The sequence below is a fragment of the Hypanus sabinus genome, chromosome 3 (genome assembly GCF_030144855.1).
Source record: "Hypanus sabinus isolate sHypSab1 chromosome 3, sHypSab1.hap1, whole genome shotgun sequence".
Lineage (NCBI taxonomy): Eukaryota > Metazoa > Chordata > Chondrichthyes > Myliobatiformes > Dasyatidae > Hypanus > Hypanus sabinus.
In genome coordinates this window covers 175,438,294-175,452,698 of record NC_082708.1, presented here as the reverse complement: position 1 = coordinate 175,452,698, position 14,405 = coordinate 175,438,294, and positions in this window count along the sequence as shown.

Here is a 14,405-nt window from a genome sequence, read left to right as displayed (position 1 = left end):
AGCATCTCTGAATGCAAATACATCAAACCTTGAAGTAGATGGGCTACAGTTACAGAAGATCATGAACATATATTCAGTGGGCACTTAATTAGGCACATAAGGTACCTAATTCTATATTCTGTTTTTTTAACTCCCTTTGTACTTCCCCAATGCACTTATGCATGGAATGAATGGTCTGGATGGTATGCAGATAAAAGCTTTTTACTGTACTTTGTAACATGTGATAGTAATAAAGCAGTTACAAATAGGATCAACTCAGTGTGAGAGGAAGTACTGAAGGTCCCAACAGGGAGCGAGTCAGACAGCAGTTGCATAAAAGGGGTAGCAAATGACTTCAGTGGATGTAGGGAACAATGGGATGAAGTGCTAAAGTAATTTAAGGGAGAAAGATGCAATATTTAAGAGGAAATGAGGGTAAAACTTCTTTACTCAGCTGATGAAGTGACTGTGGAATGAGCTGCCAGAGGAAGTGGTGGCTGCAGGTTTGATTGCAAGGTTTAAGAGAAGTTTGGATAAGCACATGGAAAGGAGAAGTATGGAGGACTATGGTTCGGGTGCAGGACAATGGGACTGGGTGAAATAACAATTTGGCATGGATTAGGTGGGCCAAATATTCAATATTGGTAAACTGAGTGTACATTGACATCTTTAACCACTCACTCTGAGGTACCCACCTGCTTCAAGCATTTGTACCAGTGCCAAAGAAGAATGTGATAACCTGCCTTAAGGGCAATTGTCCAGTGGCAATCACATCCTTGGTAATGAAGTGCTTTGAGAGATTGGCAATGAAACATATCAATTCCTGCCTGAGAAGCGACTTAGAACTATTCCAATTTGCCTATTGGAGAAACAGGTCAACAGCAGATACCATTTCATTGGGTTTTCACTCAATGCTGAAACATCTGGACAGTGAGAATGCACACATCAGGGTGCTGGTCATTGATTACAGCTCAGCATTCAATACTATCATCTTCTCAAAACTAATCAATAAGTTGCAAGGCTTTGGCCTCAATACCTCCTTGTGTAAGTGGATCCTCACTTGCAGACCCAGCCATTTCGGATTGGCAACAATATTACCTCCAGAATCTCCATCAGCACAAATGTAATACGAAGTTATGTGTTTAACCCCCTGCTCTACTCAATTTACACTTATGACCGCGTGGCTAAGCACGGCTCCAATGCTATATTCACATTTGCTGACAACTCCACTGTTGTAGGCTGAATCAAAGATGGTGATGAATCAGTGTTTTGAAGGGAGATTGAAAATCTGGCTGAGTGGTGCCGTAACAACATTTTACTCAATGTCAGCAAAACCCAGGAGCTGACTATTTCATTCATTAGGAGAAAACCAGAAGTCCCCGAGTCCTCACAGGAGGATGAGAGGTGGAGAATGTCAGAAGGTTTAAATTTCTTGGTGTTATTATTTTGGAGGACCTGTCCTGGACTATTATGAAGAAAGCATGGCTGTAGCTCTACTTTCTTGGGAGTTTGCGAAAATTGGCATGTCATCCAAAACACTGACAAACTTCTATAGATGTGAAGTGGAGCGTATATTGCCTGGTTGCACCACAGGAACATCATTGCCCTGGAAATTGAAAGCATAGTGTAAGTAGTGGATTCAGCCCAGGCCTTCATGGGTAAAGTCCTCCCCACTATAGAGCACATTTACATGGAGCACTATCACAAGAAAGCAAAATCCATCATCAAAGAACGCCTCTCCCATCATCTAGTCCATGGTCTATTCTCACCGTTGTCATCAAGAAAGAAGTATAGGAGCCTTAGGAAAACATACCACAAGGTTCAGGAAAATTGGACCCCACATCTTTCAAGATCTTTAACTAGAGACGATAATGTCACTCAGCTGCACTCACCCCATCTATGACCTCAGTTTCAAGGACCTTTCATCACATGTTCTCAATATTTATAGTCTATTTATTTATCTATCTATCTATCTATCTATCTATCTATCTATCTATCTATCTATCTATCTATTTATTTATTTATCTATTTATTTATTTATTTATTTATCTATTTATCTATCTATCTATCTATCTATCTATCTATCTATCTATCTATCTATCTATCTATCTATCTATCTATCTATTTATTTATTTATTTGTTTATGTTGTTTTTTCTTCTCAGCTTAAGCTGGTAAGACCTGATGTACAGACTCAGCCAAGCACATTTATTTCTCAATTGCTAGGGACTTTCAGACTATCGTAGTGGTGTTTATTATTCTGAGGATTTACATAGATATTGCTCTGTAGGCCTAATTGATTAGTGTTTTAGTGTACTGACTTTGGGATGATACCAGTTGTAGATAATACTATTGGGACAATATATACCCTGATCAGGTTCCATAGTCTTTCAATTTCCTCTTTTTATTCAGCACTTAATCACTCTGGGACAGACAATGCAGATCTCCTTTGTAGTCTCATCAAGACTTTGACATCCTGGCTTAAGTGCAGAGCCCACATTTGTGCACAGTGCTTCATCAGAGGCATAATCAATGATCAATGAAGCTATAGAATGCTTCTGTTTGTACACTAAGACTTAATTACCAAAACTTTATTTAGTATTATTCTTAACTGCATTATCAAATTTTTTTCCAGCTCTTTCCCACCTGCCCACCTGGTACCATTTAATTTGCATTGCCTCTCGCTATTCTTATGTTCTATGTTGCAGTGAAAGCCACCAGCTCCAGAGCAATATAATTTAATAAAGTAGAAATGTTATTTTAACACTTCTGACATTTACCAGGAACAAAGGGCTGGAAGCATTTTTGAGGATCTCTATCACCCATCCCACAGTCTCTTTAACCCACTACCATCGAGAAGGAGGTACAGGAGCACCAGAATCAAGTTTAATATCACTGGCATGAGTCTGAAATTTGTTGCTAAGTGACAGCAATACTTTACAGCACATAATAATAAAAACTGTAAATTACAGTAAAAAGTATATATATTTAAAAAGATAAATTAAATAAGTAGTGCAAAAAGAGAGAAAAAAAGCAGTGAGGTAGTGTTCATAGGTTCAATGTCCATTCACAAATCTGATAGCAGAGGGGAAGAAGCTGTTCCTGAATCACTGAGTGTGTGCCTTCAGGCTCCTGTACCTCTTTTTCTGATGGTAGCAATGAGAAGAGGGCACATTCTGGGTAATGGGAGTCCTTAATGATGGATGTTACCTTTTTGAGGCAGCATTCCTTGAAGATGTCCTGGAAGTTGAGAAGGCTATTGCCTATGATAGAGCTGACTGAGTTTACAATTTTCTGTAGCTGATCCTGTGCTCCAAACGATGATGCTGTCCATGGTACATCTGTAGAATTACCATGACTACCTTGTCATAACAGAGATATCATCACTAGGACAGTGAGCTATTTACTGTACTGTGCACTTCACATGTATTTTGAATTATATTTTATTAATTTGTGGTAATATTTTATTTTATGTCCTGGGTGTGATGTATGCATATGAAAAAAACAAGACCTAAACTCTGCCATTTTCATTGCAACCATTCTTCACCTCACAGGCCAAAACCTCCCACAAGGAGTCAAGACTCTCTATAGGATAGATGGGGAGGGGGTTCTTTAACCTTAACAAGTTCAAGTCAAAGAGCAAGGTGTCAACTAGTTTCATCGTGGAACTCCAAAATACAGTTGACAACGCCATTACAACTCACTCTGAGGAAGATCTGCAGTGCGTACCGAATGCTTTTGCCAGAGCATACAAGCTCCTGGGACTTGATCTACACATCAAGAAAACGCAAATCCTGCACCAGCCTGCTCCAAATCAAGCTCCTGAACCCCCAAACATCCAAGTTGACAATATCCCTCTGGAGTACACTGATCATTTCCCATATCTTGGCAGCCTTCTTTCTTCAAGAGCCAACGTTAATGTTGAAATAATTCACAAAATACGCTGTGTGAGTGGAGCTTTTGCCAGGCTAAGAAGATTGGCATATCGAGACTAACACTAAGCTTCTGGTCTGTAAAGCTATAATCCTCCTCTCCTTGCTATCTGGAGTGGAGCCATGGACAACATACAGCAGGAACATAATATCACCAGAAACTTACCACCAAAGATTCTAAGAGTCAGCTGGAAGAACAGTCGTACTAACTCCATCACCCCAGAGGAAGCTAGCATTAACTCTACAGCCACAAATGTGACTCAACACCAATTGTGATAGGTCAGCCACATCATCCGTATGCCTGACTCTGGCCTCCCTAAACATCCGCTACTCGGCCAACTCAAGGATGTAAAGCACATTCCTGGAGAGCAGAAAAAGTGGTCCTAGGACAATATCAAGACCTACTTGAGGAAGTGCCACATCAGCCTGAATGTATGGGAGAAATTAGCATAGGACAGGGAAAGCTGTCAATGAGGAGACTGCACAGCTCGAAACATACCTCCACCATGATGCTGAGACTGAGCAACTTCACAGTAGGGAGAGCCTGGGAAAGGCCCAACCAGCTATATTCACCACCATCTCAATAGCCTACACCTGCCAACACTGCACAGGACTTGTTGATCGCTGATTGGCCTCTTCAGTCATCTTAAGACCCATGAGTGACCAGATCAACCACCAGGAGAAGAATCATACTTGACTATAAGTGATCACTGCTGATGATGATGATGCACCATAGTCTGGAGGAACATAGTTTCATTTAGTTGTTCATAAACTTCCGTGTAAAGGCCTTAGGCTAGGGTGCTTAAAACTTTTGCATGGTACTGTAGCAATTTTATGTATTGCACAATACTGCTGTCACAAAAAAATGAGTTTTTCGGAGTGTTGGTGAACCAGATTCTGTTATGGGTCTCTGTTGTGAACTGAGAGTGGGTAGGAAGAAGGAAGTACCCAGGAGATATTCCATAATGATCTAAATACCAGTTGTTTGGAATCACACCATCTCCCCCATCCCTAGAGCTCCTTCTCTGCCAGCTGTCCCACATCCCTCCTGTGGCATTCCATGCTCGCCATTCCCAACATTAGTCCTCCCAACAGATTTACAAACTCAGTCCGCACTCCACATTGATATGGCAACAATGAATATAGAATTGAGACAGTTTTTTTTATAAACAAATAAACATTTATTTAAACTCTGCTCAACAAAAATGAAAAGTAAACAAACAACTAACTTAACTGGAAGTTAATTTCTATATGGCAACTCGAACAGTTCTTTAAGCGATAAATGCCAAAGTCCAAATGATTTATACAGTCAATTAGGAGAGACTTTCCTGAAGTAACAAATTCCTCGATGTTATGACATTACTGCTGATCCCAGTTGAAATATGCTTCATCCAGAGGATTCACAATGAAGGAAGTAAAAACGGTTTGAAGCAACTGACCTTTCCCTTGGTGAATAACACTGCGCCCCACCCTTTCTGCTTTTACAATGAAGGGGCTATCTCAGATGCAGGTTACTATTCCCTGAATGAAGATCCCATAAGGTCGATCCTGTATTACTGCCGACGACACCAACTTTACTCGATCCTTCGAGTTTCCGTACTTCGGTAAATCTTCACTCTCCAATAATTAGACTTTAAGATTAAATCAAAGATACATCAAATATAACTGGCAGTGATTTTCAAAACTGCCAGCACAATGACAATGTACCTTACAGTAAGAATTAAACTTTAAATTCTTAAAATTAAACTTCAGAACAAAACTGCATCATGAAACGAAATACGCAGCATAACGGATGATTTAAACAGTGTTCCAACAAAAACTCCTGCGTCGCAGCAGGTTTTCCCTGTTTTGTACCTGTTGGAACAGGCCATCACATGACCTCACACTGGTGGGAAAATACATCACCCCACCATCACAAGACCATTACAACATGCTCACCAGATACTCAATTACATCATTGCTGTGAGACAGTCACAAGATACCCATGGGGTATGTAACAATATATATATGTATGTATGTTTGCTTATTTATTTATTTATTTAGGTGCCTAAGATTTTTGTACAGTACTGTATGTATAGTCAGATGACAATAACATTGAAATTGAACTTGAAAGTGATCTTACTCAAATACCGTTGGATGCCATGGTAGCTTAGTGTTTTGCATAATGATATTACAGCTGTTCTTCGGAGTTCAGTTCTGGTGCCATCTGTAAGAAGTTTATATGATCTCCTCATGACCACATTGGTTTCCACCAGGTGTTCCGCTTTCCTCCCACAGTCCAAAGATGTACTGGTTAGTACATTAGCCTGCTGTTATAAATGGCCCTGTGATTAGGCTAGGGTTAAACAGGTGAGTTACTGGGTGACTCTGCTCATTGGGCTGGAAGGGCCGTATCACTAAATGAATAAATCATTGAAAAACCCTCTTCTCCCCTTTGTTTGCTCTGTCAATTCCTTTAAATCTGCTTCTTCTAGCTACCAGCTCTTCACTATCAAATCAGTGTCTCTACATTTACTTTCTCAACAAACTTTGTAGTTTCTCTGGCAGCACTCGCTGGGATTAAGATGAATAGTTCTGTCATAATTTCTTCCCTTTTCTCACCAAAATAAAATCTTCCTACTTTCTAAGGTTTTGCTTTATCTACAGTGATTGCTCGTGGAGTAAGCGGTCACTGGAGACATAGGAGACTGTAGATACTGAAATCTGGACTGACAAGCAAACCACTAGTTGGCCTCAGGCAGTGGAGCAGCATCTTCAGGAGTGGAAGGAATCACACTGTAGTCTTGAATTTATTTCCATCTACAGATGTTGTCCAATCTAATGAATTCCTCCAGCAGATAGTGCTGGTAAAATGGTAGCGTCACAGCGGTTTCTCCAGCTCCCAATATTGGTGTTACAATCTCGGATCATTGGTAGAATATTTTGAGGGTTCTGAGTATTTTTGCTTTTTTTTTGTATTTTCTGTGTTTTATTAATCATTATTATCTGTATTGTTGCGCTTTGGGTTGATTATGTGTCGTTGTCAGGTCTACTCTAGTTTATACTTAAGTTGCAAATGTCCTTGGATACTTCCAATTAATTTTCCGAGACTTTGTAGGAGCTCAATTAAGTATCCTTGGACTTTTGTCTCTTATTGGAATAGTTATTTGTAAGCTTGTTTTGAGCCTGGGGTTTTATCGGCTAGGCACAGATATCAGGGGTGTATTTGAAGGGGCAATGTTAACCACTGGTGTCTTAGTCGTACTGATCCTTGCTTAGTGATATTTTGGCCAAGTTATTCTGAGTTATCCAAGACCTTGAAAGTTCTACTGTTTGTTTTGTCCTTTCTGTTAATAAAATTCCTAGTTTTGCTTAACCTTTATGATTCTATCCGATCCTATGCCTAGGCCAGAAGATACAGAGTGACATCATCAATTCTGCCCTTAACCACATCCCTTCCATTTTGTGCACATCTGCCCTCACCCATCCTCTCGGCACCCTACCAGGGATAGGATTCCTCTTGTCCTCAACTACCACCCTACCAGTCTCTGCATCCAGCACACAATTCTCCATAATTTCTGCCATCTCCAACGGGATCCCATGACCAAGCACATCTTTCCTTCTCCCCTACTTTCTGCAGGGATTGCTCCCTATGCAACTCCCTTGTCCATTCGTCCCTCCCCACTCCTGGCACCCATTCTTGCCCCTGCACCTCCACCCTCACTACCATTCAAGGCCCCACCAGTCCTTCCAGGTGAAGTGACATCTCACCTGTGAGTCTGTTGGGGACATCTGTTTCTATCTGGTGCTCCTGGTGTGGCACTTACGCTCCACCTGCCAGAAAAAACAGGATCTTCCAGTGGTCATCCATTTTAATTCACTTCCCATTCCCATTTTATGGGTAGATGGAGCTCGTCAGCCTGGGAAAGCAGTCCAGCTAAGAGAGGGAAAACTCTGATTTCAAAGCTCAGCTGCCTTGCGGCCAGACCCACTCGTGGGAAAGGCTTTAGGAGTAAACCCTGAGGACAAATCCGGAACTGGAGTCCCTAAGGTGGTCCGACGTTGCTTTCAACTTCGTTCTGGCAGCTCCTGCGATGACACAGGTGCCAAGCTGTATCGGCCCTTGCCCTTTTCTTGGACAACATCGGTGGCATGGAGAGGGGAGACTTGCTGCTTGTGCAACAGCCAGTCTCCCATACAACCTTGCCCAGGCCTGTGCCCTGAAACCATTCCAGGTGCAGATTCATGGTCTCACGAGACTAACATATGCCACCATTCCCATTTCAACATGCCAGTCCATGACCTCTTCTACTCTCGCGATGAAGCCACACTCAGGTTGGAGGAGCAACACCTTATACTCCATCTGGGTAGCCTCCAACCTGATGACATGAACATTGATTTTTTGAACTTCCAGAAATGCCCTCCCCCTTCACCATTCCCCAACGCCCTTTCCCTCTGTCACCTTATCTCTTTACCTGCTCACTGCCTCCTTCTGGTGCCTCCTCGTGTTCTTGCTTCCAATGGCCTTAAGTCCGGTCCTATTCAATTCCCCCTTCTCTATCCCTGTGTCTCTTTCACCAGTCATCTTTCCAGCTCTTTACTTCACCCCTCACATCCCTTCCAGGTTTCACCTATCACCTTATGTCTGGTCCCTCATCTTTTTTTTCTCCAATCCTGATGAAGGGTCTCAGCTGAATCATCAACTGTACTTTTTTGCATAGGTGCTGCCTGGCCTGTTGAGTTCCTCCAGCATTTTGTGTGTAGTGCTTGGATTTCCAGATTTTCTCTTGAGTGTGATAAATGGTGCTAGTTTTAAATGTTTAGAAAGTGTTTCTAAGTTTCTAGTCAGGGATTTCAATCAACTAATTTCCCAAATACAGTACCACTGAACTCTTAGACAAATTTGCTGATAATCCACTGCCAACAGAGCTAATATCAGTGCTTAGTGAACCAGGGCTTGTACAGACATCATGTTTAGCAACAGTAGCCTGGCTTCGGCAGTGCAGTTGAGGGAGTGACAACTTTAGGCGGTGTGAGAGGAAGTAGAAACGTGGCAAGAAAGCCGGGACAGTAGCTAGGCGAAGAGCGAAGAACCAGGTTGGCAGTACCATCACTTTTCATGTCCGACATTTGCTGACTAAAAAACAAAATGAACTCACTGAGACTGAGAAAGAATGCACAGAAAGTTGTGAGTTTTGTCTGCTACGTCACATCCAGAGTAACTATCATTTTGTTCTCCTATACACATGCATACTGAAGAATAACAAGAAACAATCTTGAATCTTGAATCTTTTGAATCTTGAACCTTCATTGGGCAGTGTATGGTGCTGCCGTGAGCTATTTATTTGATAGGTAACTGGTTCAATCATAATGTTGACCTATCAGAAGTGTCAGCTCTTGCTCCACCCCCTTTATACTGGCTATCTTCCCTTATTTTTTTCCAGTCCAGATAAAGGGTGTCAACCTGAAACGTTGAACTTCCATTTCCCTCCATAGATGCTGCCTGACCCATTTAGTGTTTTTGTCTCCAGATTTCCAGCATCTGAAGTCTCTTGTGTGTTCTCAGCCTGTAGGCCAAGATGGATCAGTTAAGCAGTCATAGAATACTACAGTACAGAAAAAATGCCCTTCAGACCATCTAGTCTATACCAAACTATTATAGTCCCATTGGCTTGCACCCAGACCATAGCCCTCCATACCCCTCCCATTCATGTCCTTAGCTGAACTTCTCTTAAGTGTTAAAATCAAACCCACATCCACAACTTTTGCTGAAGCTTGTTCCACACTCTCACCACCAGGAGTGAAGAAATTCCCCCTCATGTTCCCGTTAAACAACTCATCTTTCACCTTTAATACATAACCTCTAGTTGTAGTCTCACCCAGCCTCAATGAAAAAACCTACTTGCATTTACTCTGTCTATACCCCACATAATTTGTGTACCTCTATCAAAATTCTCCTCATTCTCCTAACCTCCAGGGAGTAAACTCCTAACCTATTCAACCTTTCCCTATAACTCATGTCTACAAACACTGGCAACAGTCTTGTACTTCACCTTGCCATTTAAACAGTGAGTTCTCAATTCTTTTATACAAACCTTTCATGCTTGCATGAATAATCAATATCCTGATCAAGGTCTTTTGGTTTTATTCATGGAGATGAACGTGGAGGATAGGGAGATTATTGCTGAGCGTATTGTTATCCTCAGGAATTTTGAAGTTAAAGAGGAGGTTGTGTTGGATCTCTAAAAGAGCATTAAGTTGGTGGGATAATATAACCCAGAGTACTGAGTGAGGCAAAAGAGATTTCTGGAGCTTTGATAAATACATTCATGTCTTCTGCACCTTGGCTGAAGTCTCAGAGGACTGGTGAATAGCTAATGATCTATTAGTCAAGGAAGGAACAAGGTATAATCCGAGAAACTATAGACCAGTGAGACTCATGTCAGTGCTAGGGAGAAAATTCTTAGGTAGAGGATTTATAAGCATTTGGAGAACTAGGGAGAGCCAGCATGGCTTTGTGTGGGGCAAGTCACATGTTACTAACTTCAGTGAGTTTTTTTATGGAGTGCTGAGGGTGGTTGATAATGGATGTTGTCTAAATGGATTTTAGTAAAGCATTTGACAAGCTCCCTCATGGGAGGCTTATCTAGAAGATTATGCTGCAATGGATTCAGAACTGGCTTGCCCATAGAAGACGGAAGGTAATGGTTGTGGGCACTTATTCTAGCTGGAGGTCTGTGATTTGTGGTGCTCATCAGGGATCAGCACTGGGACTTCTGCTACTTGTGATGCATATAAGTGACCTGGTTCGGTAACATAGATGGGTTGGTTAGTGAATTTGCAGATGATATGATAATTGGGGGCATTGTAGATAGTGGCAAATAATACAGTGGAATATAGATATGGGCAGAGACATGGAAGATAGAGTACAACCTGGACAAAGTGAAGAGTTGCACCTTGGTAGGTCAATGTACAGATGCCAGGCCTGGAGTATTGCATACAGTTCTTGTCATTTCATTATAGGAAGGATGTCGAGGCTTTGGAGAGAGTGAAGAAGAGGTTTACCAGAATACTGCCTGTATTAGAGGGCATGTGATATTGCACTGAAATTGGACAAATGGGTTGTTTTCCCTGGGTGGTGGAGACTGAGGGGAGATCTGATAAAGATTTATAAGATTATGAGAGACATAGATAGAACTGACAAGACAGCATCTTTTACCAGAGGGTGGGCATGTAAGGTAAGAGGCAGCCATTACAAAGGAGGCTTGGGTGGCAAGTTTTCACACTAAGAGTGGTGAGTGGGTGCCTTGAATGCACTGACTGTTGATAGAGGCAGATACATTAGGGACTTTTAAGAGATGCTTAGATAGGCACATGAATTTGAGGAAAATAGAAGAATATAGAAAATATAGAATATAGAAAATGGAAGATTTGTTAGGTTGGTTATTTGATTAATAATTTAATTGGATTAGCACAATATTGTGGGCTGAAAGGCCTTTCTGTTCTAAGATCTATAATAGAGGTGATGCTGGTAGTGCTCAACATTTAATATACTTTGAAGATCAAAGTTCAGATTTCAAAATGCATTTATTATCAAAATACTCATATCATCACCATAAACTACCATGAGATTTATTTTCTTGCAGGCATTCACAGTAGTGAAAAAGAAATACAATAGAGTCAATGAAAACTACACATAGAGACTGACAGGCAACCAATGTGCAAAAAGACAACTGTGCAAATGCAATAGATAAATAAATAATACTGAGAACATGAGTTGTTGAGTCCTTGTAACTGAGTTCATAGGTTGTGGAATCAGTTCACTGTTGAGGTGAATGAAGTTATCCAACACTACCGGGTTCAGGAGCCTAATGGTGGAAGGGCAATAACTGTCTGTGAACCTGGTAGTGCGGAACCCAGGGTTCCTATATCCCCTCCCTGAAGGCAGTAGTGTGAAGAGAGCATGGCTCAGATGGTGGGGGTCCTTGATGATGGATGCCGCTTTCTTGTGGCAGTGCTCAATGGCAGGGGTGGGGGGGGCACTTTTCTCTTTTCTTTGATGCACTGGGGTGTCCACTACTTTTTCCTTCATCCCTTGGAGTGGTCAAAAACAGCCCCCAGCTTGATCAAAGACTTTACATGATCTAACTCAGCACCACTTCAGTAAAAAGAAACTTTTACTCAAAACTGCTAATAAGTTTCACAGAGGCAATATTGTCTTTGACATCTTTGACAGTCTCTTAATTAAGAAAGAACATGAGCACTTTAGCACAAGTTCTAAGCCAGATGTGTGCTTTCTTGGCAAGTGCAAAGATGTGTGCTTCAGGATAAGGAAGCAAACGTCAATATGCACTGTGAGAAATGTATGCTCTGTGTACTTCAGGTTAATTACATCTTACTGCAGGGTAATCAGGTGGATGTGTAATTCAAAATAACAAAGTCATACCAGTTATGCGTACCTGAAAATAATTGCATTAGTGCTGGGAAAATATAGGGTTAGATGTGCATTTTAGCACATGGATTAATAATAAGCACACAAGATCCTGTGGAAGCTGGAAATCTAGAGCAACACTCACACACAAAGTGCTGGAGGAACTCAGCAGGTCAGGCAGTCCCTATGGAGAGGAATGAACAAGGGATCAGGACCCTTCATCAGGACTACAGACTGAAAGGGGAAAAAAACAGTATACGAAGGTGAAGGGAGGGGAAGGAGTACAGGCGATAGTTGGAGCCAGGTGAGGGGGAAGGTTGGAGGGTGGAGGAGGAGGGGATAGCTGGTAAAGATGAAGAGTTGACGAAGAAGGAATGTGATATGAGGGGAGAGTAGACCATGGGAGTAAGGGAAAGAGGAAGGGCAGCTAAGGGAAGAGATAAGAGGGGAGACAGACTGTGAAATTAAATAGAAACAAGGGGAAGGGAGGATAAATTTCCAGAAGTCAGAGAAAACAATGTTCATGGTAGAGGAGAACATGGACCAAAAACGGGGATGAGGATTGGAATCAAACTGGTTGGTCACCAAAGACCCTGCTTGCTGCTGACAGAGCAAAGGAGCTCAGAAAAATCTCTGCCCTAATCTAAGTTGATTCTCAGAAATGTGGAGGTTATGGATGAATAACGTCATCCCAATTAGCCAGTCCTCATCTACTTTCTGCATTTCCACTTAACACTCTTGTAATTAGCATTCACGAGGAAATCTGCAGATGCTGGAAATTCAAACAACAACACACACAAAATGCTGGTAGAACACAGCAGGCTAGGCAGCATCTATAGGGAGAAGCGATGTCAACATTTTGGGCCGAGACCCTTCGTCAGGACTAACCAAAAGGAAAGATAGTAAGAGATTTGAAAGTAGAGGGGGGAGGGGGAAATGCAAAATGATAGAAGACCGGAGGGGGTGGAATGAAGCTAAGAGCTGGAAAGGTGATTGGCAAAAGTGATACAGAGCTGGAGAAGGGAAAGGATCATGGGACAGGAGGCCTCAGGAGAAAGAAGGGGGGGGGGAGCACCAGAGGAAGATGGAGAGATGGAGAACAGGCAAACAACTAAATATGAAGGGGAGGAGGGGCATTAACGGAAGTTAAAAGAAGTCAATGTTAATGCCATCAGGTTGGAGGCTACCTAGCTGGTATATAAGGTGTTGTTCCTCCAACTCCAGAAAAAGCAGGATCTCCCAGTGGCCACATTTTAATTCCACGTCCCATTCCCAATCTGATATGTCTATCCATGGCCTCCTCTATTGTCAAAATGAATCCAAATTCGGGTTGGAGGAACAACACCTTATATACTGGCTGGGTAGCCTCCAACCCGATGGCATGAACATTGACTTTTCTAACTTCCGTTAATGCCCCTCCTCCCCTTCTTACCCTATCTCTGACGTATTTAGTTGTTTGCCTGTTCTCCATCTCCCCCGGTGCTCCCCCACCTCCTTTCTTTCTCCTGAGGCCTCCCGTCCCATGATCCTTTCCCTTCTCCAGCTCTGTATCACTTTCGCCAATCACCTTTCCAGCTCTTAGCTTCATCCCACCCCCTCTGGTCTTCTCCTATCATTTCGCATTTCCCCCTCCCCCCTCTACTTTCAAATCACTTACTATCTTTCCTTTCGGTAAGTCCTGATGAAGGGTCTTGGCCCAAAACGTTGACATCGCTTCTCCCTATAGATGCTGCATAGCCTGCTGTGTTCCACCAGCATTTTGTCTGCGTAATTAGCATTCCCCAGCTTAGTACTCATAGAATAACTTCCCTATTTGCATACTAAATATAAATAGAACAACACAGGAAGGTAGCAGCTAACGTAATGTGTTCAAGCATTGGCTACAAGATCAGGGTTCAATACCTGCTTCTGACTGTAAGGAGTTTATACATTTGCCCTCTGACTGCATGGGGTTCGTCTGTGCTCCGGTTTCCTCCCATGTTCCAAATATGTACCGATGTAATGTTGAGGTAACAGCTAGGCTGCAGAAGGACTTTGACAGATTAGGAGAATGGGCAAGAAAGTGGCAAATGAAATACAATGTTGG